At 41.6% G+C, this 27,515-nt stretch overlaps 1 protein-coding gene and 1 pseudogene across 5 annotated transcripts in view; one reads left to right on the top strand and one right to left on the bottom strand.

Annotated features, from left to right (window-relative positions):
- Positions 1–27,515, bottom strand: part of gab1 (GRB2-associated binding protein 1) — a 222,751-nt gene that overhangs the window by 144,422 nt on the left and 50,814 nt on the right. The window lies entirely within an intron of this gene.
- LOC121277478 lies at positions 24,875–25,451 on the top strand (annotated as a pseudogene).

The raw sequence follows: 27,515 nt of genomic DNA, 5'->3' as shown, positions 1-27,515 counted from the left end.
GACAAATTATATTTATATAGAGCCTTTAATGTAATGAAATGTCCCAAGGAGCTTTACAGGAGAATTATGAAAAAGTATGATACCAAGCCACTTTAGGCGGTAACAGGTGCAAACAGCAGAGTAGCTCTTACAGTGCAATAACCACATCAGAAAGAAAACAATGCATGTTCTTCCAACAACTGTACTACATTAAGTCATGGAGCAGCTTTCAGAATCAGACTTTAAAACTTATTCAGCTTCTTTTGCTATACAGCACATGAACTGAAAGACTTCACAAGGTATCCTTCCTTCACATCTGTAAATATTCCATTTGCTAAATAAATAGTTGTACCAAGTAAAAAGCAAAATACTGCGATGATGGAAATCTGAAATAAAAACAGAAAATGCCAGAAACACACAGGTCAAATCCAAATCTGTGCATAGAATAAACACTTTCTTTTTAGCTTCAGACTCTTTTTTAAAGAACTGAATATTAAGACAGGTACATTAATACAATGAGAAAAAGGGAGGGGGGAGGAATACACATAAGAAACAGATGAAACCAAAGAGAAATTATGAATGAAATATTGTTAACAGATAATCCCAAACCAGCAATGGAAAATAGCATTGATATATTGAAGAGACAAAGGGTGTCTAAACAGGAGACCTAGGGAAATAGGAAAATTGAGAAAACATCATCACAGCGACTCCTTCCACAATTCCCCACCGTCATGTTAAGTTGATATTAACAAACATAGCATAATATAGTACGGCAACCACACATCTCGAAAGACGATGATGGAAGCATCAACAACAGTTCAGTTATTTTGCCATGTTAAAACATTAGCAGCAGCTGAGCAGCCCAGTTACTGAAACAATAAGTCCTTGCCACAAATGGTGCAGGTGTCAATTATAACAACACCTTGCATTTATATAGCACTTTTAATGTAGCAAAACATCACAAAACACTTCATAAGAGCATTAATCAATTAAAATCTACCAAGGATCACATAAGATGTTAGGACAGTTGACTAAAAGCTTGGTCAAAGTGGTGAGCATAAAGCAGTGCTCTGAAGGAGAAGAGTGAAGTAGAGGGGTGGAAGAGGTTTAGGGTGAAAATTTCAGAGTTTAGGCAGCTGATGAATGGCCATCAATAGTGGAGTGATGAAAATCAGGGGGGGAGGGGGAAGAGAAGAGGCGGCGGGCGGGTGTAGAGTGTGGATGTGCAGTTGAGGCCATGCAGGGATTGAAAACAAGAATTAACAGAGCCAGATAACAAAAGGTCACCCTTTTTGCTATGAACCTAGACATTAAGAAAAATTATAAACAAGTACTATAGTATACAATACTATAAAGAAACATACAATATACAATACATAAGACAAGCCTTCAATGATTTAACATACGTGATATATTTAAATTTTTGGACTTAATTTTGCCACTGTTGCTAGTTATTTAGACAAAGACATTGCACTGCATCACACTGTTATAGTATGGGCAAGTTTAAATACAATTTTTCCTACAATATTATTCTTTACATACCATATGACTCAACACCTTTTGGCATTGGAATGGAACATTACCAGAGATTCATAAAACAATTTACAACTGCTAAATTCTGTGCACTGTTTTCCCTTTTCGAATTAAGACAGCTACTTGAAAATCAGTAACAGGAAACTATCAACAACACACAAAGCCTCACTGTTGTCGTAAAGTATTTTCCCGACTGCAGCACAACATGATGGCAAAAGATTTTCTGCTCAATAGAGAAAGAAGGCTTATAAATGCTGCCTCAGCCCATCAGAACTCCTTTATCCACAGGGCAAGCAACAATTCTTCTGAAGGTTCATGAAGTCCCCAGTGACAGTGCATATCACTATCAGTGAAAGATGAGAGCAGAAAGCCCTACCTCTTTTAGCTGTTACATCCGATCAATAAAAACAAGCATTACAAAGCAAGTGAAGCCCAAAGGGAATGCTTTCATTTTCCAGGCACCACTTAACTCCCCCACCACTCTGCCCTCCCCATTCAATACAACAGGGAAAACCAAATACTATACCATCAGATATTCCCTACTTCTCATCCAGAATTGCATGGCCAATCTGTGTAGATATTTGAAAAAAAAACTGAGAAGCAATGAGATAGGGTTTAATATTGTGTTGGAAACCAAAGTGATATATATTTAATACTGTAGAACAATACGTTGAGGTTCCACCCCCGCTGTGTGGGATAATAAAGCTTTTTTCCATTTATGTTAATTGGAGATGTCTTTTGGGCAAGGAAATGTTCAATAGAACAATTTAAACATTCTGTACATTACATTTATCGTCAATTCTTCTGCTTCATCCTTTTCTGATTTCCTCATTTATCCTTACTTTACCAAAGCCCAAACCCCATCCAAATCCCCCCAAAAAACTCTCTCAGTTGACATTAGAATATTCACAAGGTTTCATTAAGGACAAAATGCAAGAAGGCTGAAACTATCCAAAAGACTTAGCACATGAAACTAAAGTACAAAAATATTACAAAAGAGAAATGGAAAAGACATGGAGGGGGGAGAAGAGTGAGAGAAATGGAGAAGGAAGAAGAAAAAGCGAGAGAGAAAAAAGTGAAAAAAGTCAGAGAAAGAGCAAATGATAAAGAGACAGATACCACAAAGGGAGGGGAAGAAAGAGAAAAGAGAAATCAAGACGAAAATCAAAGCACAAAAATATAAGCACTTCAATGAAACCATTATTTCCTAGGTCAGAGGTTAATTAATGATCTTGAGCTATGTAACTCAACATAGATCCAACAACAATTAACACTTACAGGCTCTTAACATCAGGTTGCATAGCTGTACTCCCAAATACTCAAAACCTCTATTCAGTCAGTATTTTACACAAATTTCCATTCACGGTTCAGGAGACAACGTATGCTTTAAAGAGCGAAAGACCGCTCCCGAATGGAAATATAATTTTCTGAAGTTGAGAATTCAATCCAGCACAACCTCCTAGTGTCACATGGCCCATAATTTCAATTCCAAAACAGTCCCAAAAATAACCTTTTTACAACTTTAGGTCTTTTTAATTACTAAGTTAGAGAAATGTTTTTAAACTTAGTTTTAGAACAACCGGTCAGCTGCAGGAATGAGTAAAGTTCTATTTTTCTTTCAAATAGCAATGTATTTTAGAACTTACATTTAACAAATTATGGAATACCAATATTCGCTATATTATGGCAAACTAGCAAATTCACCAAAAGGGAGGGGAGAAAGCACTTGTACTTGATTGTGTGCTGCACTTGAAAATCTAATAACTTCTGAAGCACACAAATAATCATCGAAAAAAATCTGATTCCAAAAATCAAAAGGAATAACAATCCTCAATAGATCTAGTTTTGTCGCACTTTGACCAAGCACCAAAAAGATCTTGGAGATCATTTCATGCCCTCTTGACACAGTGACTTACATTTAACAATGGGTGTTCATGGAGGACATAGCATTCTATCCAACCAATAGAATGCAAGATGCTACTCAAGCAAAACCATGTGTAAAAGGCCTCATTGCAAACTTACATTACTTGTTTGTGTGTTAATGTAAAACCAATGGAATGCAGTGAAAACAGAAACGTGGTACAGGCAGACACTATTGCACATTATTCTGCACCATAAAAAAGACTTGCATTTATATGGTGACTTTCATGATCATTGGAAGTCTCAAAGCACTTTACAACCAATTAAATACAACAGTGACTACACTTCAAAAGTAATCTAAGAAACACAGACAGCCAATATGTGCACAGCAAGCTCCCACAAACAGCAATGTGATAATGACCAGGTAGTCTGTTTTGCGGTTTGACTGAGGGATAGATATTGGTCAGGATAGTGGGGATAACTCCGCTTTTCGTCGAAGTAGTGCCATGGAAGCTTTTACATCTACTCAAGCATGCAGATGGGGCCTCGGTTTAACATCTCATCTCAACATTGCACTGGAGTGTTAACCTTAATTTTTGGGCTGAAGCCCTGGAAAGGGCCTTGAACCCAGAACACTGTGACTCATAGGTGGGAGTGCTACCAACCGAGCTACAACTGACAATCAAAACAGTCATTTTGCATGGGATGCGTAGAAAGTGTTTTGAACTGTCTAGACTGTAATCTCAAAATGGCCAAATGAAAAGGCAGATCACAAATAGGTCCTTTTGCTTTCTTCCAACTTTCTTTCCTTCTCTGCTGAGGACCGTGGCCCAGCCAGTCTTGTGGTGTGACGTCCAAACTGGCATTCTTAATTAGTCAGGAAGCATGCACAGGTTATTGAGCCATACGATGGGGTACTTGGTGTAGGGTGCAATCACCACAAGGAACACTTAAAAGAATCAGTAATTTCACGTTTCCATAGATAACGCTAACCCTGCCCTCACCTATGAAAACAGATACATAAAAACTCCAACAAGGATCACACACTGAAAAAAACAACTGGACGCAGATGATTTTTCCTCTCTAGTCTACGGGCTCTGGGGGCAAGTTGTACTGCCACCACTGGGCTTAGTTCAGTTTACTCATGGGGTATGATGTTAACACATTCACTTTCACAGAGTTAAAATCAGGCCTCCTATGACTCATTATCAAGGCAATTCTCCAGCCTCTATTGTTCGATACAACATGCAGATTGTAGTCTTATTCCTAGCCCACATGGTTCAGTTCAGACCATGCCAAACATTTTCACTTTAGTCGAGAACTTTCATTGCAAAAAGTCAAGTTCCCAAAAACAGGCATAAATTGGACCCAGAAACAAGGCTGTGCTAAAATGAATATGGACTTCTTATAGAAGCAGACATTATATTTTTAAATACATTAATAGAACAGTATTTTGTAAAAAAAAAGTAATCAATTTACAAAAAAATCAAAACTCTATATGAACAGAGTGGATCTGATAGTGATTTAAATAATATTTTTGCCCAGTTTTTCTTGCAATATATTTGTGCCTCCTGTTTAATGAAGGAAAATGCACTTATATGAATGCAAGATACTGCTCATCAGTACATATCCCTGTAGAAAGATGAAGCTGTAGATCCTTTTAAGTCTTACCTTAACTGCAGTAGCCGCAAGAGCCCTGGAACGCTGCACCAAGTACTCCATTTTATGTTCACTAATGCAATGAGGTAATCTGTGTGGTTTCAAAATGCAATCCTACTAACAGTCCATTATGTCAATCCCTTGACAGAATAAAGTATCAATGCACACAGAAGCTGATTAGTTTATTAATACCAACCCAGAATCTAAAAGGTACAGTACCATTTGGAAGGGTGACATTTATATAGACGAATTTTGTACTAAAAACCAAATTTGGATGAAATGTGCAGTTTTATTTCACTTGAAAGGTGATAAATGGAAATCATCACTTATCAGGACATCCGATTAGTTCTTTTTCCTTTTAGAACACTCATATTATATCATTAAGAGCCCCATTTATAAGGACTGCTCTTTTTACAAAGATGTATCTCCCACTTTTATCTTGAATATGATCTTCTAAAATTGCACAGTTACAATCATAGAATTATCAAATTTTTCAACATTTTGGGCCTGGGCTGGGTCTCAAAGATCCATCCGCATAATCCCATTACATTGCCTTTCCTATATCCTCGCAAATTTTTATTTTTCAAACATTCATTGGCTTTCCTTTTGAAAACCATTTGTTACAACCGGTCCTCAGGCAAGGTTCCCCCAATTTGTTAATTTCCCAAGTGGGACCCCAATTTGTTATGCTCCCGGGTGAGGAGGAATGAGCTGGCTTCCATTCTTCATTCTACCCCCTCGGTTGGTCACAACAAGGTTAATTTAAAAGGAATCTTTTCCCCGTCCAAATGTATTTCTATGATTTAGAAGGTGCCAATTTTATTATATTATAAAAAGCAGAGGAAAAATCATAAAAATGCAACACACAGACACACGGATCAGAAATGAGAAAGAGTCCAAATAAAAATTAAAAAGATATACGAATCAGTCTTTGGCTTGTCCATGAGGCGTAGATGGCAAAAAGTTGTGGCTGTTAAGTTGGGTGATTCCAGTGCAGCTGGCTTTGGCAGTTTAGCAGTTGGTTTGGAGACATTGGTTCTGCAGCTTAGTTGAAGCTGTCCCGTTTCCTTTTTTGATTGCAGCTTTGCCTCCAGCAACAGAGAGAGAAAAAAACCTTTGCCTGCAAGCTGCAAAGGGGTGCTAGTCATTCTTCTTCTGCTGTGACTCACTAGCACACCAGAACTAGAACACACAGATCAGGTCTGTAGCTAGTTTTTTAGCCCATTTCCTTGTGTATTTCTGGAAGGGAAAAAACAAACATGCCTTTCGCCCAGAGTCCGGTTTCTTTCAACTCACATTATTTCCACGTTCTGAGATATAGCTCAACTTGAGATGGTTTCTGCTGAGATGTAGTAATTAGTCTCCAATGTCTTCACAACCACATGAGATTCAAGTTCAGGCTTTTGCATTTCATTTCTTCTTCTCCTCCTCAAGTGTTTGTCTGAAGTAGACCTGGACATCTTTTTAGGTGCAACATTCCATGGTCTTTCTGGACTAGTCCGTCAAATATAATCCAGAGAGGAATTTTGCACGAAGTGGTTACTTTACATTCTGTCAGCTTATGTTTGTATGTCTTTTCTAAAAAAACACTCCTTCCTTAAAAGTGCAATATGCCCATAAGTAATTTGAGTTGTAATCCACTGTTGTGACACTTTATAGATTCAACTTCTGTTGGGTCACCCAATTTTTTTTAAAACCACCTTTTATTTAAATTGAACATTCTCCTAAAAGAATCAAGGTTGTGTCATTTTGATTTGAGCTAAGCACAGGAAAAGAAATAGATGTATCATTCATTATTACTGAAAGTTTACTTTTATTTAAATAAAAGTATTTTGTCGCTTCAGAAAATCCCTATCATTGGGGGAAATTTTCCATTCCTGTCAGCAACAGGAATCGTGATGAGCTGGGGCATGAAGTTTGGTGTGATGGAAAAAGTATGTTTCCCACTGGCAGGAAATTAGTTTGGAATTTTGTTCCCCGATTTTGATGGCAGTTTAAAGGCAGGTCTGGTTTCCCACTGATCAATGTCAGGAACCATATTTGCATCTCATGAATGCTCATTAAAAAGCCAGCTCGCCAGAATTACGTTCCAATCCCAAATTAAGTGCCCCACCAGTGAGAATTAAAAATAGTCTGCTTCCTGACTGTATATAAGTGGCGTGCACCTAGCAAGCTTCACTTCATCAATGATTTTGAAGTCCACAGATGTTGCTGCCTTCTTCTCAGGGACCTTGCGTAACTTTACCCAAGTGCCGTCAGCAAACGCTCCATCAAGGCTGGACAATGGAGGCAGGCTTACAGGGGAGAAATATTTGGGGGTGAACAGTGGGGTACGTCGGGGGTGGGGGGAGCTCAGGGTACTGGTCATAGGATGGAATGGTCACAGTCAGAGGGGCTAGTGGGATGCGGTAGGGTGGCAGGTCCAGGGTGACAGTCTGGTAGGTGAAGGTTTCATCAGGTGGGTCGGGGGGGGGGGGGGGGGGGGGGGGGGGGGCAAGACAGATGGCTCGGTTAACAGGAGGGACAGGGTCAGGGTGGGCATGGTGACGGTAGTGAGTGTCGGCTCTGCAGGGAGGAAAGGTATGTGGAGGTGGATCATGATAGGGTCCAGGGAAATGGGGGATGGGAAAGTTCAAGGGCGACATAGGGGAGAGGAATGGTGATATTGGATGGACCTATGGTGATGGGTGATAAGTTGGCAGGTGACAGGGAGAGGGTAGAAGGTCGTGGAACAACTTTGAACGGTGACGTGCACCATTTTCCCAAATTGGCCTTAACCATACAGTTAATCAGTCAGTCACTGAGATGGGAGGAGAGTATTTTCAGATGGTTGGAGTTCAAGATCAGTACAAGGGGCTGACTAAAGAGGCATCCTAATAATTATGAGGCAACTGGTTGTCAAAGATGCTCAGTTGTGTTCTCCTTTTGATGAAGCAGCCCACACGGCAGTAGGTTTGTTCCCAACTCATGGGTCTCATAACATTGAGATCCATGCAATGTGTGGAGCTGCCGTTCTTCCCGTGCCATTTGCCATCAGCTGCAGTCAGAGGCAGAGATGAAGGGAGAGGCAATGCCTCCAAGGGGCAGGACAGGTGGAGAGCAGCCAACTCGCAACTCCAAACCTCCATCATTCTGGGTGAACGGTCATGGCTGACGAAAGATGATGTGGTTATTCTTTCTGTGCTAAGGAAATGCTCTCTCTATAAGAGCCTCGAGAGTAGTGGAAACAAGCAGAAAAGTGTACACTTGAGGCTTCTTCATCACCCTGGTCAAAGAGCAATGTCTCCATATGTATTCATGTATGAACAGGAGGAACACTCATCTCTGGTCCTCCAGGATGTCCTCGACCTGGGGTGGGCATGCCATGTCAAGACGGGGGCCAGATGAAAGGCCAGATGGCGGGAAACCTGTAAAAGACATGCTCACTAAATGTATCACTTCAATTTGCTCACACATCCACTGAGACATCGATGATGTAGGCTGCAGACAACGCTGCCTTGGCAATGGCTCTCATCCAGATGAGAAGAAGGGCCCGTCACTCTTTGGCACTGGGCCTTGAGAAGCAAGGGCCTGAGTAGCAAGAGGCAGCAGGGCCTTTATAAATTCCAGAGGCTAGACTATACAAAATATGGACCATACAAAATAGGCCACTGGTGCCCTGGAGCCTGCTCCGCCATTCGATAAGATCATGGCTAATCTGATTGAAACCTCAATGCCACATTCCAACCTGCCCTGATAACTTTTCACCCCTTGCTTATCAAAAATCTATCTAGCTCTGCCTTAAAAATATTCAAAGACTCTGCTTCCACAGCCTTTTGAGGAAGAGAGTTCTAAAGATTTACTGCCCTTCGAGAGAAAAAATTTCTCCTCATCTGTCTTAAATGGGTGACCCCTTATTTTTAAACAGTGGCCCCTAGTTCTAGATCCTCCCACATGAAGAAATATCCTTTCTACATTCACACTGTCAAGACCCATCAGGATCTTAAATGTTTCAATCAAGTCACCTCTTACTTTTCCAAAATCCAGCAGACACAAGCCTAGCCTATCCAACTTTTCCTCATAAAACAACCCTCCTATTCCAGGTATTAGTCTAGTGAATTTTCTCCAAACACTTTTACATCCTTCCTTAAATAAGGAGACCAACACTGTACACAATACTCCAGACGTGGTAGCACCAATGCCCTGTTTCACTGAAGCATAACTCTTCTACTTTTGTATTCAATTCCCTTCACAAACGATAGCATTTTATTAGCTTTCTTAATTACTTGCTGTAGCTGTATACTAACCTTTTGCAATTGATGCAGTAGGACACTCAGATCGCTCTTCATCTCAAAGCTCTGCAATCTCTCACTATTTAAATAACATGCATTTTTATTCTTCCTGTCAAAATGGACAATTTTACTTTCTCCCACATTATACTCCATTTGCCAAATCTTTGCCCACTCATTTAACCTATCCATATCCCTTTGTAGCTTCCTTACGTCCTCTTCACAACGTTCTTTCCTGCTTATCTTTGCATCATCAGCAAATTTAGCATCCGTACCTTCGGTCCCTTTATCCAAGTCATTTATATAAATTGTAAAAAGTTGAGGCCCCAGCATTGATTCCTGTGGCACACCTCTCATTACATATTGCCAACCAGAAAATGACCCATTTATGCCAACTCTCTGCTTCCTGTTAGCCAGCCAATCTTCTATCCATGCCCTCATGTAGAGGTCACCCTCTACACCATGAACTTTCATTTTTGGCAATAACCTTTGATGTGGCACCTTATCGAATGCCTTCTGGAAATTTAGGTACAGTACATCCACCAATTCCCCTTTTGCACAACAAGTTACTTCTTCAAAGAACTCCAATAAACTGGTTAAGCATAATTCCCTTTTCACAAAATCATGTCGACTCTTCCCGGTTAGCTTGAATTTATCCACATGCCCTGCTTTAACATCTTTAATAATAGCTTCTAACCTTTGCCCTGTGACAGATGTTAAGGTAACTGGCCTGTAGCTTCCTGCTTTCTGTCTCCCTCTCTTTTGGAGTAAAGGAGGACCACTGCAACAGCGAGCATTGGCCCAACCATGGGTGTATCGCCAGCAGTGTTTTTATCTAGGGGTGAGTGAAAGGCATTGCCGGAGGCTCCCTAGTTACATCTCTGGATGTAATTGCTCACATCTGAGAGTTTCTCCCGAATAACCTGTAGCCGCAAGGACGCTGGAAGAGCAATGCAGAGCTCCTGGTCTGCAATAAGTGAATAAGTTTGGGGATATCTTTTAAGTATGTTGTCCTTCAACCCCATGAAGTAACAGCAAGGCAGGCAATTTCCTGCCTGCCCAGCCACAAGATTCGCCAAGCTCCTCGCAGATGCATAATTAAGAGCTGAAAATCGGAAGATCAGGCATGTTCACCCAGCAGGAATTAGGCCGTCTTTCCCGCCCACCATCGGACTTAGTCTCGAGAATGGAAAATTCCGCCCATCATGTTTTTGACTGTCAGTGCATCGTGGGCATTGCCATAACATCATCAATTCCCACCATGTATGCAATGGCATCAAACTCAAATCTACACAAAAAGAGCAGAGACCAAGAGAGAGAGGGGGCAGAGACCGAGAGAGAGAGGGAGGGAGAGAGGGGGCAGAGACCGAGAGAGAGGGCAGAGACTGAGAGAGAGAGAGGCAGAGACCGAGAGAGAGAGAGGGGGGGGGGGCAGAGACCGAGAGAGAGAGAGAGAGAGAGGGCAGAGACCGAGAGAGAGAGGGCAGAGACCGAGAGAGAGACCGAGAGAGGGCAGAGACCGAGAGAGAGAGGGGTAGAGACCGTGAGAGAGAGGGGCAGACACCGATAGAGATGGGTAGAGACCGTGAGAGAAAGAGGGCAGAGACCGAGAGAGAGAGAGGGCAGAGACCGAGAGAGAGAGAGAGAGGGCAGAGACCGAGAGAGAGAGAGGGCAGAGACCGAGAAAGAGAGAGGGCAGAGACCGAGAGAGAGAGAGAGAGGGCAGAGACCAAGAGAGAGAGAGGGGGGCAGAGACCGAGAGAGAGAGAGAGAGAGAGGGGCAGAGACCGAGAGAGAGAGAGAGAGAGAGAGGGAGAGGGAGCAGCAGAGACACGACTGGGAAAGAAAGGGGGTGAGAGAGAGAGAAAGAGAGAGAGAAAGACAGAGAAAGGAGGGAGGGGGAGAAAGATGAGAAAGAGACAAAAAGAGAGCCTGAGACAAAGAGAGAAGGAAGGAGAGAAAGAAACTCTAGGGATGGAGAGAAATGCTACGGGATGGATGGCATTTGTGATAGTGGTGGACGAGTAAGAAGAGGAGAGTAGCAACATTTACCGAGGAAGGTGCAGAAAAAATGTACCACCATTAACTGGTGGAGTTATAGAAGGAAAGTGCCTTAATGAACAAAGGGACAGGACAGGTCCTTCAAACTGAAACCATCAGAATGAGTGTGTTATTATCATTTTAAAAATTATGAGCCCTCGAAAAATGTACCACCACTTTGGATAAATTCTGTTATTAGAGTAAAATTCTAAATTGCTTGTCTGCGGCTCCATGCAATGAGAATTGAAATCTATTAACTGCTATGCATTTGTTTTAGGAAAACTAACATTTTATTCTCATAGGATTATTACTAGGCAAAAATATATCGAGAAAAATAGCTAATTCCTAAAATGCATATAGAAAATATTTTTCAATAGCTGTTAGCAAATAGCATGCAGAAACAGAATATGCTAGAAATAATCAGTAGGCCAAGCAGCATCTGTGGAGAGAGACATGGAGTTAACAGGTGGGATTTGAATTCACTCAAAATCCATCCATTTGCACAGAATTAAAATTAGGCCTAACATTTCAGATCAATAGCCTTTTGTCAGGTGCTATCTGATCTGCTGAGCACTTCGAGCATGCTCAGTAATTTGCTTTTGTATTTGTGTGAGTAAATATTACATTATTCTTAGATTTACAAATTGTAATGCTGATAATTGTTGTTAGATCCAAAATATACCAAGTGGAAAAAAAATTCTTCTGAAGTAACATGCAGTTCCTCCCCATCAAAAATAATCTAACGTGTGTCTTCTATTCCTCTTCATATCCTTTTGCTTTTTCCCTCCAATATTGAAAAAAAGATATTGGAGTACACCTACAGCTTTGTTACAAATCACTGCCTAGTGCACATGCAATACGGTCACTTGTTTGTCTATGTCATAGGTTTAAAGTCACAACTGTATGGGAATTGTTGGCCTTTTGAAGGTGTTGCCAATTTCTTGGTCAATGTGCAAACTTATGATTTGGAAAGCTTTGTCTTTGCATGCTATATTGTCAGTACAGATTGGATGACTGGAAATCAGGAGATTAATGGCTGAGCTATAATCTTTAGCCATTATTGGTATTGATTGATACTGATCATTTTAGTGCTGCGGCAGCCAACTTGTTGTCTAACTATTCTATCAATTATTCAAGTGATGTATTCAAATATTTGGATACACAAAATGATTAAAATGGTCCAATATATCTTCCTGGTGAAAAGCTGAATTTAAATCAATACATTATTATATCTAGTTAACCAAATGGAGTTTCTCAGCCAAGGATTGTGAATTATCCAACTAGTGACTGCAGACAACAGCCGACTCCTGCACTCCAGTATTTTCTACTATCTTGGACGATTCAAATGCCTTAAATGTACCTCACAAGCAAAGTTGGATGGGTACATGACTTATTCCACAGTAAAAGTAATGCATGGAGGAATTTTAAACCACATTATTTAATTAAATGTTTTAGTTTATTTTTGCATCATTAGCAACCATGTCTGAGAAAAGGTTGGGTAAAGGGGCTTATTAAAAGCAGGAAGTTAAATTGCACTTCAGTGTTTTATTAGAACCCTGCCTGGTGGCAGCTGAAAGGTAGGGTAAATGAGCACCCCAAGCTTTCAACTCTTGGACCATGGTTTAAGCAAACTCGCTTACAGAATGAAAGACTCCATAACAGCACTGTGGATGTACCTACATCACATGGACTGCAGCAGTTCAAGGCGGCAGCTCACCACCATTTTCTGGCCTAGCCAGTGATGCCCACATCCCATCAATGAATAAAAAAACTTTTCTCTCTCTCTCTTTGAACACTATAAAGCTCTTTTCAGTTTGAGCTGTCTTAACATTCTTAGCAGACACAAAAACTGCCTCCAAATACAGCAATGTTGTCTGCTCAGCAGCTGGCTTAAGTTTAAAATGCTCCATTACCCTACTCTGATATTCCCAGGTTGGTTAGAAAAGATTGTCATCTCAGAAGAAAACCCTCCTTTTCATCTTTTGCTGTTAGATTAAAGCTTAAGTGTTTACCAAGGGGAAACCCCAAGTTTAAGAAATTCTACGCAGGATATTTGTTTCTTTGATAACTGTAAAACTATGCTATACATAGATCTTAGAATCACCATTTATTTAAAGCAAGATATTGACATAAACAGCCCTATATTTAGATGTTATCCAATTATGTGTAAATATGTGGCTTTCACACTCAGAACATTAAGTTTTTTGACCTAGCGTTGAAAGCCAGCATATTTTAAACAGTGCAGGATGTTGGAGGCAGGGAATCACCTGCATAAATACACTGCAGTCTGAACAAAGGACAGCATACATTAGCACCATCAGCTCCTAGAAGATCCTGCTTACCCAGCAGCATAATTGAAAAATCAATGCACTTTGCTTTAAGTGTAGCAGCAGCAGAGGCCCAGTTTTCTGCTGGTCCTTCCCATCTTCTACTGGTCCCAAAGCTTCAGAGACTGATCAGCATGCACAAGTCAGATTCAGCACTTCTGCAGCTTTGATGCAACTCTCTGTACCTCATGGACATTGTGACTGTAATTGAAGTCACACCTTAATTTCAGCTGTGTACACAGGCCAAATAGAACTATCTACGAGTGAAAGAATTAAATGGGTGATGCAGAATCTTGGTCTACATGGATCCCAAATTCTGTTCTATTATTGAAACTTGAAACGTAATACACTTCTCAGTTACTCTCTTACAGCCAGGGGAGAATATAAAACTCATCCTAAGAAAATGGTAGAGAACACCTATTTACTAATGTTCAGTTGATGCCACTGACCATTACCTATGCACACAGTCGTAGTTTTTTTTTTAAAAAAGGTGTAGGGAGCAGATGCATCACAAAGTGTATTAGACATCAGAATAGGCTTAGATTACCATTTAAATTATAATAGAATCACAAGGGCAGAATGTACGTGGTGTTAAAAAATACTTATTAAAATTATGCTGTAAAATTAACTATGTATTAGTGTGCAAGTGGACTTTTGCAGCTGTGCTGTTGTAGGAACTACACTCATCCAGGCAAATGGGGAATATTCCATCACACTCCTGGCTTGTGCCTTGTAGATGGTGGACAGGCTTTGGGGAGTCAGGTAGTGCGTTACTTGTCGCAGGACTCCTAGCCTCTGACCTGCTCTTATAGCCACCATATTTATATGGCTAGTCCAGTGCAGTTTCTGGTCAATGGTAACCCCCCGCGCCCCAGGATGTTGATAGTGGGGGATTCAGCAATGGTAATGTCACTGAATGTCAAGTAGCGATGATTAGATTCTCTTTTGTTGGAGATGGTCATTGCTTGGCACTTCTGTGGCGTGACAAATTGTAATTTGTCAGCCCAAGCCTGGATATTTTCCAGGTCTTGCTGCATTTGTACATGCACTGCTTCAGTATCTGAGGCATCATGGGTGGTGCTGAACATTGATGATTGCACAATGAACATTCCCCACTTCTGACCTTATGATGGAAGGAAGGTCATTGATGAAGCAGCTGAAGATGGCTGGGCCAAGGACACTACCCTGGGGAACTCTTGCAGTTGTGTTCTGGAGCTGAGATGACTGACCTCCAACAACCACAACCATCTTCCTTTGTGCTAGGTATGACTCCAACCAGTGGAGAGATTTCCCTGATTCCTATTGACTCCAGTTTTGCTAGGGCTCCTTGATGCCACAGTCAGTCAAATGCAGCCTTGATGTCAAGGGTACTCCCTCTCACCTCACCTCAGCAGTTCAGCTTTTTTGTCCATGTTTGAAACAAGGCTGTAACGATGTAAGGAGCTGAGTGGCCCTGGTGGAACCCAAACTGGGCGTCAATGAGCAGGTTATTGCTAAGTAAGTGCCGCTTGATAGCACTGATGACCCCTTCCATTACTTTACTGATGATCGAGAGTAGACCGCCTGGGGATCAGCGATCACTACATCATGCCAATAATACGGTAAGCCCGATACGTGAAAAATAGTGCCAAGAACTTCAGGTAATCTTCCAAACTCAAGCAATTGAGTGCACAATCTAATTGTCAGAATGTATGCTCAGACCCGCTGACTGAAAATAGAACAGCTCTTACTGCAGCAGCAAAATACAGCCATGGGTCAAAAACACTTCCAAACATCCTGTCATCCATTGTTGTGTGGACACAATTGAATGGAAGTCCAAATGTGTGAAGAATGTTACGATAAAACAATAGACAGCATGGAAGAGCTGTGCATCAGAATGCTCATTAAGGTCAAAGAAGCCCCTCTCCACCAAAAAGCAGGCAAACAACTGAGGTTAGTCAGATCAATCACACCATAGGTTTGAAGGTTACCTTTTCTCTCACAATTTCATTACAGACGCTCAGAGGCACCTCCGGATCAGTAATGACTAAAGTTCATAGAAAAATTAGGTTACATCACCATGAGTCACTTGCAGCACAGCATGCTCATAAGCATGGCCAAAATTACTGAATTTAAAATCAATTTTGCAATAGATAGCCAACTGAATCAGAAGCATATCATTTCATGGCACTATATTATGACAGAACTTAAATGGCACTGTGTCATTCAGTCACAACACAATCTTGAGTATAAACAATAGGAATTAAAATTAAAATCATAACACCAACCTTCCATGTACAAAAGTGGTCAACATTTTCAAGAAGGATCAACTCATTTTAACGTGAATAGAGTTTTCCTGTATTGGCTTTTGCCACTTGGTCAACACATTCTCCTCAAAGGTTAACAATTAGCTGATGGGCAAATTCATTTACTTCATCAGAAAAGACTGGAACACAAGCTATGGGTAAAACTTGAAAATTCTGATCTTTGTTGTCAAAACCCTCCATGGCCCCACAACCCTCCAAGATATCTGCGCTCCCACAATTCTGGCCTCTGCCACATCTTCTAGTGTCGGGACATGTGTATGTTAAACATGGAAGTCCAGAAGCTACCGTTAGTAATACTACACATTCCCAGACGGTGTGTAGCTGAGACCCAGATTGATTATTATTGAATTCAATCTTCACCATCTGCCGTGGTGGAATCCAAACCCAGGTCCCCAGAGCATTACCTTGGGTCTCTGGAATACCAGTCCAATGACAATACCACCTCCCCATGGGGAGTGGATTAGGATTGCAATCAATTAGAAATCATTGAGCAGCCAAGAATTTCCACTTTTACACTGTAATATCACTATTAAAAGAATTTTTACAAGTTACACCTTATTAAACAGTGTTGTGACTACTGCTAAAGAACTTCTTTGGCTCTGGAGAGCAGGTCATATATTTATAATGTCAAATCTTTTCATCCAGAAAAAAATTCCAAGCTTTAAAATAATATTTTTTGTTAAAGTGTTCAGATGTTTCAGCTTCTAATGTGTGCACCCCAATCATTTATTTTGCTCTCTGTAAAAATGTCTAAAAAGTGAAGAATAATCAGTGCATTTTACTTCCTTATAAAATGATCTCATACAAGTGATCAAGGTGAGTGAATGCATTTTCAAATGTCCCATTGACCTACTGCACTGCTTAACTCAGCCATTGCTTACTTAAATCACCACATTCCCAGTCACCTTACAACAATCTCCATAAACTAAGATTCAAATTTAACTTGCATATGCTTCACCTCATCCTCATACACACTTGGCTCTGTTGCAAGCCTCAGACCCACATCTCACAGCCTGCAACATGTCACAAAACTATCATATTTTTCATAATATTAGTGGGGGATATTTGTTTGTGTGTGGATGGTTCTGTCTGTATGACTGATTTAATTGAATTAGAGACGGATGGACCACAAGGTTGAAATTATCAAAAGAGTTAGGTGTAAAAGGGCATGTGAAATGCTAATGAGTGAACTAGGGTAAAGTCTCAGCAGATAGAGTGTGAATGAAATTTGCATTTTAAGATAAGTGGAGAGGTGTTTTGGTTTTCAAAGAGACATGGTAAGATGTTTACAACTAATAAGATAAATAAGGCAGACTATTACATTGTTTTTTCCCAAAAGTGCTGGCCATAATGACAACATAAAAGATTTCTATATTATGGGAAAAGTAAATTCCAAAGACATGTGGGTGCAATGGGATTTACAGATTAAAAAGATGAAGAAATATATTTAAAGAAGGACGAAAGGCTGTATGGTGTGGCCATGTAAGATCTGAAAGGTACACCGTGTGAAACAGACTTGGGGAAAAGCCTCTAGCCACTTTGCAGAAGTCTGCTGTTCCTGTAACCAAAGCTGTGTTAAAAGCCTTTGGAATTCTGCTGTTGAGTGGATGCTTATGGTAACCTTGCTGGATTGTCTCTAAATTTAAAATCTATTTTGGCCTTAAAAGGGGTGTGTGGTTGGGAATCTGGTTCACTAGGAATTCTTGGGAATTGTTATATTATTAACTATATATTTGTAATCTTGTGTATGTACTTATTCTTTTCTTTTGTTATAAATGTTTTAATTTAATTTTTTTAATTTCTAAAGGTGTTAGTGGACTCATTAATTCTGAATTTAGTGCACAAACCTTCTCATAATAAATACAGATTGCAAAACCGTTGTGATAGCACAGCCAAGTTTCCCCTGTGGATTTGGTCAGTCTGGTAAATACAACCTGCCATATCATGACAATCATGATAGTCACACCACTCAAATAGATTCCATGACATTCACTGACACATTTCCCTCTCTTGCAGGTGGTGGTGGTACACCAAAGGCAGCAGGAACTAACTGGTGATGGATAGTCATGCCTGCATGCTTTTAACCCCATGGAAGAGAGGGTGCTGGCCATAATCAGAAGGGCCACTGCTGAAGCCATGGCCTGCAACAGGGATAAATCCGTTGAAGGTTACTACATGCTCATGCCTAATCCTCCTCATCATATTCCACTTCCCCCAATCTACAATCTCTTCTGACTTACAATGGTGAAAATGATGCAAACATGCACCTCTTTTATCCTCCCTCCTCTCACCACACTCTTACCCTTGTGCCTTTCCCCTTCAGATAACAAGAAATGCAATGTGACCAGGCTGTGGAAGACCAAGAGTGAAGGCCAAGACAAACTGTTACCTGATTTCACACACTCAGCCACCCACTCAAATACTGACAATGAGTATCTTGATGAAGAGATTAGAGACAGGATCTCCACATGGTGAGACATAAGGGTTAACTGTGTTGCAGCCAGCACAGGGAACAAGGATATAGGTGGCAGCTCGCCACAGGGTGAGGGTACACATGAGTTCTGCTGCACAGGATTCAGATGAGGACTTGGACTGGGATGGGTGGGGGGCAGAGAGAGGTGAGGCAGGCTACAGAAGAAAACTGATGGATATATAGAATGAAATGCTTGGTTCATTGGGAAACCCCTGTTCACCTACTTGGCCCAGGGATTTGAACAGAGCTAGGAGTCCATTCTTTCCAATGTGAAAGTGGTGGCCAACTTCATCAACATACCTGCAGACCCAACCATCAGCACCAATCTCTCAGTTGTCACTGCAGTGAAAGCAAACTCCACTAAAAGACTGACCATTGCACTGGAAGCTCAGACTGAATCCAAGCAAGGTCAGCTTGCTGCCATGGATGCTCAGGCCACACCATCATGACTATGGATACTAGTGTTCAAAGTCTTTGCAGGATGTTACAGTAATCTGGCCTCCAACACATTATTAGGATTGCTGAAGTGCCACCCGATGAGAGTGGCAGTGGCCACACGGAGCAGGAGCCAGCTGTCCTCTCAGAATGAGAACATTTGGGCTCCTACTCTTGCCACTTCACCAGTGTCCTTGTCGTTGCCTGTTAGCCACCCAGCCCAGACCGTTGGCACCCATGCAGAGATAGTGCAGTCTGAAACAGAATCTTCTAGGGTCAAAGCTACTCATGGTTGTCCTTCAAGGCAATCTTAGCACAGGAGAAGCAAAGTCATATGGAAGACAGACACCGACAGAATGCACAAGGGTGATACTTTAAGTATGTGTACCAGTAATAGGCACTTAAGCTAGTAAGTGGGCATGAATGGCCCTTCATCTCAGTGGGTCACAAGATTGAAATTGGGCATGTGCACTAACCACGACCTCATGAGTAAGAATTTGCAGGGTGTGCCAACTGAACTGTAGCAGAGCTTTGATTGAAGGCAGAGGGAGCGCACGGCTCTCACAATGTTGTATGCAGTCAGCACGCACCTCACCTCACGTGCCCTTGCCTTGCGTGCGTATCACTTTAGTAATACTGGTCGTTAAAAACTACGTGGATGGAAACCAGCGGAATCTGGCAACCCTGTGCATAGGCAGCGGTCAACAAAATGTCTCGCAGGCCACACTCAGAACCCTGATGGGCCACAGGTTGCTCACCACTGGTGTATACAATGTGGTATAATTTTATTTATAAATTTGCTGTGAAATGTTTATTTTATGTTGGTTTTAATTTTTGCATCATGGCCAGGTAGATATTACGAAGGTCAGTGACAGAGAGAAGAGGAGGAGTGTGGTACTGTTGGTGAATGGGGAAATTGGGGTTGAGGTTACTGGTACTACACTTGACTTAGTTCTTCACTAACAGCCTGGGCAGAAGGAGTCTGTCTTCCAAATCCTCCTCCGAGTGCTCTAGCTCATCAGCATCTCACCTGATAGAGCGGTCTCTCCTCATGATGACAAGGTTGTGCAGCATACCACCCCAAACCTTGATACCCATTCAGCCAAATACTGCAGGGCTCCTCAGAGTGGTCCAGGCAGTGGAATCGTTGCTTCAGCATGCCAATGGTCTGCTCAATATTGTGACAGCATGGCTTTCATTGTATGCATGGGCTGCACACCAGAGTCATCAGCCAGATGGTTAGCAGATAGTCCTCATTACCAGCAGCCACCCTGCAGTTCCTGTGGTGGTTGAAATGCAGCTGGCACAGTGGACTGTCATGGAACGAAGGCATCGTACCATCGTACTCTGCTGCCAGAGTACCAGGCAGTGATTTGTATGACACACTATCTGTGGTCACAAACAAGGTGGAATCATAGAAACTTTATGGCACAGAAAGAGGCCACTTGGCCCATCGTATCTGTGCCGGCCGAAAAATGAGCCATCCAGCCTAATCCAACTTGGAATGGAATACTTTTCATTTCAATACATGGCAGAGCTGACTTTGGCACCTCCAAAGCAAAGCAGTCAATGACAACCTGCACCATGGGGAAACTCTAAAAACTGTTGTCCATGCTTCTTTCTGGAAAGAAGGAATGAAATGAAATCATTCTTTGAAGTCTATCTTTGAACACAGCACCTCAATGACCTCCCTGATGTGACACTAGATGGCAAACTGTGAGATCTGGCTAATATCTCGAGCAACAGCCTAAAAGGAGCCAGACTCAAAGATTCAGTGCCACAATCACATTCACAACCTCTGAATTTAGGCAATACAATCTTTGCCCTACTTGGAGGTTGGGAGTTGTGGCTGCAGCAGTTTGCAGATTTCAGTATCTCCTTAGTGAAGCACTGATGTTTCAAACATTGGTTGTTACTGAGGTTTAGGTAGAAGAATAGCTCCCTGAACACCTTGGGTCGATGTGGCCTCCTACTGAGAACCCTGCTCCCACTCCTATCAACTTGTCCTGCTTTGTGTCATCTCTGCCATTCTTATTCTGCTTTAGTTGTGTCAGCATCACAGACTAATATCCATATTCTGTCAATATTTACATGGGTAAAGCTAGATAAACCAGGTGTGACCTGCTGAAATGGTAGTCTGATAATGGAAACTTATAAATGGAAAAATCTAAAAATGGGTCTTGCAGATTTCAAGTGATGGGGCTGTGACTATTTCCTTTGTCGGCTTGTTCAATTGTAGAATTGCCCTCGGGAAGAAAGATGGTTGACACACTATCTTGGAAACAAATGGGATTTGCAGCTTGTGTTGATGGCTACCTCATGTTTTGTTATTGCTGGAGAGCACTGGATACTTGTTTCTATCAATTCCCACTTGTCCATTCCATATTTCACAGAACATGGTCAGTCTATTTTACTCCCAGTCATGCTGTATTCCAAGAGAAAGGCCCAGTTGTTCACCAATGTCTGGGAACAACTGGCTTGTATGGAAGCTTTGAAATCAGCAAAAAGCTCTTCAGTACTTGTCACACACTCCCTGTAGACCTTTGCAACCAAATATATGTAGAATAGTAGCAACAGGCTCAAGAAATCAACAAGCAACTAACCTATAAAGTGATAAAAACAAAAAACTACGGATGCTGGAAATCCAAAACAAAAACAGAATTACCTGGAAAAACTCAGCAGGTCTGGCAGCATCGGCGGAGAAGAAAAGAGTTGACGTTTCGAGTCCTCATGACCCTTCGACAGAACTCGGTGAATCCCAGGAAGGGGTGAAATATAAGCTGGTTTAAGGTGGTGGTGGTGGTGGTGGGTGGGTGGGGGGTTGGGTGGGGGGAGAGAAGTGGAGGGGGGTGGTGTGGTTGTAGGCAAAAGCAGTGATAGAAGCAGATCATCAAAAGATGTCACAGACAGCAGAACAAAAGAACACATAGGTGTCGAAGTTGGTGATATTATCTAAACGAATGTGCTAATTAAGAATGGATGGTAGGGCACTCAAAGTATAGCTCTAGTGGGGGTGGAGGGAGCATAAAAGATTTAAAAATATTTAAAAATAATGGAAATAGGTGGGAAAAAGAAAAATCTATATAATTTATTGGAAAAAAACAAAAGGAAGGGGGAAGAAACAGAAAGGGGGTGGGGATGGAGGAGGGAGCTCAAGACCTAAAGTTGTTGAATTCAACATTCAGTCCGGAAGGCTGTAAAGTGCCTGGTCAGAAGATGAGGTCCTGTTCCTCCAGTTTGCGTTGGGCTTCACTGGAACAATTCAGCAGGCCAAGGACAGACATGTGGGCAAGAGAGCATGGTGGAGTGTTAAAATGGCAAGCAACAGGGAGATTTGGGTCATTCTTGCGGACAGACCGCAGGTGTTCTGCAAAGCGGTTGCCCAGTTTACGTTTGATCTCTCCAATGTAGAGGAGACCGCATTGGGAGCAACGAATGCAGTAGACCAAGTTGGAGGAAATGCAAGTGAAATGCTGCTTCACTTGAAAGGAGTGTTTGGGCCCTTGGACGGTGAGGAGAGAGGAAGTGAAGGGGCAGGTGTTACATCTTTTGCGTGGGCATGGGGAGGTACCATAGGTGGGGGTTGAGGAGTAGGGGGTGATGGAGGAGTGGACAAGGGTCTCCCAGAGGGAACGATCCCTACGGAATGCCGACAGTGGGTATAAAGTGGTTGATGATCCCTTTCTTTTGAACTGCTGGGAAGGCAGGGAATGTTCTTCCTGCTGCTTAATGTGGCCAGCTATGCAAAGTTAAAAGTTGGCTGGAGTGTTGAACTCCAAAATGGCAGCGTTGGTGTCAAAACAGCGCTGGAAGCTGAATGACATCATAATCTGTCCACTCTATACTGAGAGGAAAGGAGAACAGAAATAAAAAAAAATTCCTTCTCATTTTGATGCCATGAGGACATTTTTGAGGGAATGAAAACAAAACAGAATGTAAACGTTACATGGCGATAATTAGCATAGAGCATCTCAGGTTCAAACTCTCATTCAACCACTTCACTCTGCAGCCTCAGCACAGGGCAAAAATAGCACAAATTATGTTATGTTCACACCTACCAAAAACAGTGTAATAATAATTTAACCAAAGAAGCCTCTTTTAACCAACCAGCTCTCAGTCAGTAAACAGGTATGACTGAGCAAAGGTCTCAAACGTGCAACACTTGGAAAGCTGTATATTACTAAACAGAACCAATGAGAAATTCACAAACTTTTAAAACATATCAGAACTAGGATCTCATACACATCCGATCTTGAAACTACTTTAGCATTTAAGCAATAAATGATAATTAAAGACTGAGCTCACTTACTCTAAAATGCCTTCCAGATCCACATCAGCACTTAAAATTCTATTTTTAAACAATTGGCCTAACAAAGGTGCAGCTGCACTGAAGCAAGCAATGGCCTAAACAGGAAGGGGAACATTTGACGCCAGCATCACTGCTCAGTTCCAGTTGCCTTTTCGTCACACTGTGCAACACTGGGGTATACATCAGGTAAACACGGTGAATAGGGTAAAGCATTAAAAAATTCATACCTATTTACCCTCTGCATCCCATGTTAAAATAAAATCCCCCACATCATCAGTTTTAAATCCCTGAACATAAAACCTTTTTAATTCTTGGTAACGTTATGTTTAAATTTCTAGCACTTGACTGGTATATAAGGTGCAGCTAAAAACATACTTGTTGCAAAGTTTCAACAAAGTTTAGAACTTCTCGAATAATTATTTAACTTTACATAGAAGTTGGATTCACAAAGTTTGAATCTGTTGCCAGCTTAACTTTCTACCCAAGTGTAGACAAATATTTGTAGACTTTTCTAAATCAAAAAACTTATGCTGATTATGAATAAATTTAAAATAAAAATTCAACATTTTGTACACTGAGCAACATTATGACACATTCTAGCCTTAAGTCTACCATCAACTCACTGTGTCATGAATCCTTCCCTTAAATACTCATTCAAACATACCATACAGTTGCTTTTATTTGACAAATTGCTCAATATTTTGCAGGTTCACAAAATAGCGCAAGACCGATGGGATATCTTATTTTTAAAGGAAGTGTAGATCAGGAAAGATCATTTGGCCCATCAAGCCCAAGCCTTCCATAAGGCATGCACAACTGACCTACAGCTACAACAATGGTTTCTACTCAACTTTGTGGAAAATTGCACAGGTATGTCTTGTCCACAAAGCAAGGACAAATTCAATCCAGTCAACTGCCACCTCAATCAGTCTAATTCCAGTCATCAGAGTGATGGAAAGTGTAGTCAACAGTGCCATCAAGCAGCACTTACACAACGCTCAATTTGGATTTCACAAGGGTCACTCAGCTCCATACTGCATCATAGCCTTGGTCCATATATGGACAGAGATTTGAATTTCAGAGATGAGGTGAGATGACTGCTCTTGAGAACAAAGCAACATTTGATTGAACGTAGCGACAAGGAGCCCTAGCAATACAGAAGTCAATGGGAATCATGGGGACACTCTCCACTGGTTGGGGGCATACCTCTCACAAAGAAAAATAGTTATGGTTGTTGGAGACCAGTCATCTTAACCCCAGGACATCACTGCAGGAGTTCCTCAGGGTAGTGGCCTAGTCTCATCCATCTTTAGCTACTTCATCAATGACCTTGCTTCCCTCATATGGTCAGGGGTTGAGATTTTTGCTGATGATTGCATAATGTTCAGTACCATTCACAACTCCTCAGACAGTGAAGCAGTAATTGTTTTCCAAGTCTTGCTGTGTGCAGCCAATCAAGCTTGGGCTGACAAGTGGCAAGTAACATAGGCTCCACAGAAGTGCCAGGCAATGACCATCACCAACCAAAAGAGAATCTAATAATCTCCACTTGATGTTCAACGGCATTCCCACCACTGATTCCATCACCATCAACAACCTAGGGGGTGACCATTGATCAAAGACTTAATTTGACCAACCATTAAAAACTGTGGAGGAGGGGAGTGAGATGGGGAGAAGTTGGTAAGATGCCCACTGCGGTGATGGTGGAAAACTCACTGGGATTCAGCAAACTACTGGAGCACTGAGAGACCCAGGAGCTGGAGGCTCCTGGTGGAATAGCAACACAAGTTTAGGATCAACTGCTTGCTTTATATCTGCTACACAATGACATGAATACTGCATGGTACCTCTGAAAGAGAATACCTCAAGCCATCAAAATTGCTAATTCTGAGCTGGAAGCAATTTGGTCTGTGGGACAGCATATCTGGCAAAAGGGACGTTCCTGGAATTCACACAGTGATTAGATCTCATCAATGGTCTGAAACCATCCAGCCTATCATGGAGGAACTAAGAGATGCTACAAGATGATGTGCCTTTGGTCTTGGTGCTCAAGCATATGCCTCGATTAGTGATGACCTCGCAGCCTTTGTGTGATTTCCAGTAGAAGATGCTGTTAAAGCCCTATTAGGACAAGGGTAGCAGGCAGATCCATCTACACGAATGGTTGTACCCAAAAAGACAGATCCTCCCCCAGTACCACAGATTCCTAATGAACAACAGTTGGCCAGACTAGCTGACAATATGGTCTTCCTCAAGATTTGACAAACTCCAACTATCAAGTGAGAGAGACATGAAACCCAGCCATGTCAGTTTCTTGTCTTGAGAATGACAGAGACCAGCAGAATTTCTGTGTATACTAACCTTCACTAAGAGACTCAAATGAAATTGTATTAGTGCTGAATGAGGTGTTGGTCATAGGAAAGATATTGTCCTCAAAAGGATGCAGAGTAAAGCATTGATATGATTCAGGGGTAAGGAATTTTGAGTAATTGGAAAGGCTAAGGAAGTTGAGTTTGCTGTTTCTGGATAAGAGATTTCAAGGTGCCCTTAAAAAAAGAGCTTTCAAGGTTTTGAGTAATTCTTGAGTAATTTGCTCTTGAAAGTTCTTGTAATATCAGTGTCACTAAATTAAAAGCCCTCTCCAGGAGATATCTAATATTAAAAAATAAATAAATACTGTGGCTATAACAGGGCAGAGGCTGGGAATTCTGTGGTGAGTAGCTCACCTTCTGACTTGCCAAAAGTCTGTCCAGTATCTACAAGGCACAAGTCAGGAGTGTAATGGAACATTCTCCACTTGCCTTAATGAGCGAACCTGTAAAACACTGGAAGCTTGATACCATCCAAAGCAAAGCAAGCTGCTTGACTGGTACCCCATTCACCACCTTAAACAATTTTTCCTTCCAGCACCAATGCACATTGGCAGCAGCATGCACCATCTACAAGGTGCACTGCAGTAGCCAGGGCTCTGAATGACAGCATCTCCTAAATCTGCCACCTAGAAGGACAAGGATAGCAGGTGCATGGGAACACCACCACCTGCAAGCTCTCCTCAAAGTTACACAACTGCTTCACCGTTCCTTCACTGTTTCTGGGCCCATTCTGGAACCCTCTCCCTTAAAGCATTGCGGGTGCATCTACAGTACATGGACTGCAATGGTTACAAAAGGCAGCTCACAACCACTTTCTCGGGGCAATTAGGGATGGGCAGTAAATGCTAGTCTTGCCAGTGATGTTCACAGACCATGAACAAACAAAAAAGAAGCCATAACACTTGCACTCCAGCGTATAGCTGCACCTTTCAGGATAAGTACATTTTCATGTGCACTAGACCTACAATACTAAGGCAAGACATTAGGGATTTTAAGCAGGTATGCACAGAGAACAGATGGCTATCTCTTTGTAAGGTTAATCATCTGAAGCCAGAGATCAGGTTGCAGATCTGAACAAAGCCATTTTGCAAACAAGTAGAACAATGCCATGCAAAATGGCACTACTAGTGCGGTTTAGAGTACTTAGTGGTGATCAGGAAAGCAATATAGAAGTAATGGCAAACAAATATAGGAAACTGCAACACAGTTCGTATCTGAAGTTAAAATAGGATGTCTTAGGAGAGGGTACTGTACAAATCAAATGAAATTGTATTAGTGCTGAATGAGGTGTTGGTCATAGGAAAGATATTGTCCTCAAAAGGATGCAGAGTAAAGCAGTTGATATGATTCAGGGGTAAGGAATTTTGAGTAATTGGAAAGGCTAAGGAAGTTGAGTTTGCTGTTTCTGGATAAGAGATTTCAAGGTGCCCTTAAAAAAAGAGCTTTCAAGGTTTTGAGTAATTGACAAAATTAATCCAGCCACAATGCTGACTTTAATAAACGGTCAAATACTAGAGAACACAAGTTAAAAATTAGGATGTTAGGGGAAAGGGGAAATAGAGACAAACTTTCCACTTGGGACGAATTCTGTGGTAGATATTTTCTTGATATGTTCAATGGCATCTGTTACTTTCCTAAGTAGGCTGAGCCACTTTTTGTGGGACTTGGCTCACACTGCTCTACATCTGCTTATACAATAGCATAACCCAGGGGGTGTAATAATAATACCCATTTGTGACTGGAACTGGAAGGTTGTGTCTTTCACACATGTGCTGTTTCAATCTCTCCAAAAGCAGATCAAGCAAATACTTAGTGAGATGAGATCAGACATCCCAAGGGCAATTAGGGATAGGCAATAAATGCTGGCCTTGCCAGGAATGCCCACAGCCCATGACCCAAATAAAAAAACAAACACTATTATTGCTACTATTACTTCTCATCTACTCCACCAATG

Source organism: Carcharodon carcharias, chromosome 1 (genome assembly GCF_017639515.1).
Source record: "Carcharodon carcharias isolate sCarCar2 chromosome 1, sCarCar2.pri, whole genome shotgun sequence".
NCBI classification, from domain to species: domain Eukaryota; kingdom Metazoa; phylum Chordata; class Chondrichthyes; order Lamniformes; family Lamnidae; genus Carcharodon; species Carcharodon carcharias.
Note: the sequence above shows the minus strand (reverse complement) of the source record. Positions and strands in the feature narration are given on the sequence as shown.